This window comes from Ascaphus truei, chromosome 20 (genome assembly GCF_040206685.1).
Source record: "Ascaphus truei isolate aAscTru1 chromosome 20, aAscTru1.hap1, whole genome shotgun sequence".
Lineage (NCBI taxonomy): Eukaryota > Metazoa > Chordata > Amphibia > Anura > Ascaphidae > Ascaphus > Ascaphus truei.
In genome coordinates this window covers 14,930,261-14,931,476 of record NC_134502.1, presented here as the reverse complement: position 1 = coordinate 14,931,476, position 1,216 = coordinate 14,930,261, and the positions used below count along the sequence as shown (strand labels likewise).

Here is a 1,216-nt window from a genome sequence, read left to right as displayed (position 1 = left end):
CGCCACTGTACCTATGTAGCAAGCTTTATTTTACCTACTGATCACATATAATTTCATGTTATAAAGCAGAGTTTCCATAGGATTTAATGGCACTGATAACACAGAATATAACAACATATCCCACCATAATGTGCCAGTGAGAATAATACCCTTTCTACATCTGCACATGTACCGATACTATCACACAACTTTCTGATCATCTAACTATACAGTGCATCTTCCCATTGGGAAGGCAGGACAACCTGATATAAATCTTCAGGAAGAGGTCATCTGTCATCAAACTAAGCAGTGTCTACTCCTGAGGTCCCTATACAAATTCAATATTAATCTTATCATTTATATAGTACAAAGAGGTTCATATGTTGGGTTACCTCCATTTTCTTTCATGCCAGAAATCTGCTGTATATTGAAACCGTCTCCTCAGGGCTGCCCCGATCTCCTGGTTCCTCATGCTGTATATTAAGGGGTTGAAGAAGGAAGTCACCACCGTGTACAGCAGAGATAGGACCTTGTTTATGGTAAATGAATGTCCTCTGGATGGAGCAACATAAATAATAATCAGAGTCCCATAATATGTGCAAACAACAGAGATGTGAGAGCTGCAGGTGGAGAATGCTTTCTGTCTCCCAGTGGTGGAGGGGATCCTGAGGATGGTGAGGAAGATACATATGTAGGTCACAATGATAAACACAAATGGCAAGAGGGCTAAAGCGATGGATAGCACAAAGTCTTAAATTTCTAAAAAGGAGGTGTCTGAGCATGAGTGTTTAACAAGAGGAGCAAAATCACAGAAGATACGGTCAATGACATTGGTGTCCAAGAACTACATCTGACTGATCGGAAGAATTAAGAGTAATATAATTATAAAATCTAAGAGCCAAGCCAAGATGACCAGCTGCAGGCAAAGCTTGAAATTCATAATGGTGGTGTTACGCAATGGGTGAAAGATGGCCAGGTATCGGTCGTAGGACATCACTGTTAGGAGGAGACTCTCTGTTGCCACGGAAGAAACAAAGAAGTGAATTAGACTGATGCAGCCAGCAACAGACATGGTGCCACCTTCTCCCCATATGAGTCATAGCATGTTGGGGACAATAACTGTTGTGAGTAGGATGTCGGATAAGGACAAGTGGGCAAGGAAGAAGTACATGGGAGAGTGGAGTTGGTGATTGGTTGACACCAATGCGATGATCAGGAGATTACTACTTATGGTCAT

The 1,216-nt window shown here is 41.8% G+C and overlaps 1 pseudogene; it reads right to left on the bottom strand.

Annotated features, from left to right (window-relative positions):
* Window positions 1-367: 367 nt before the first annotated feature.
* Window positions 368-1,216, bottom strand: LOC142470926 (olfactory receptor 11A1-like; annotated as a pseudogene).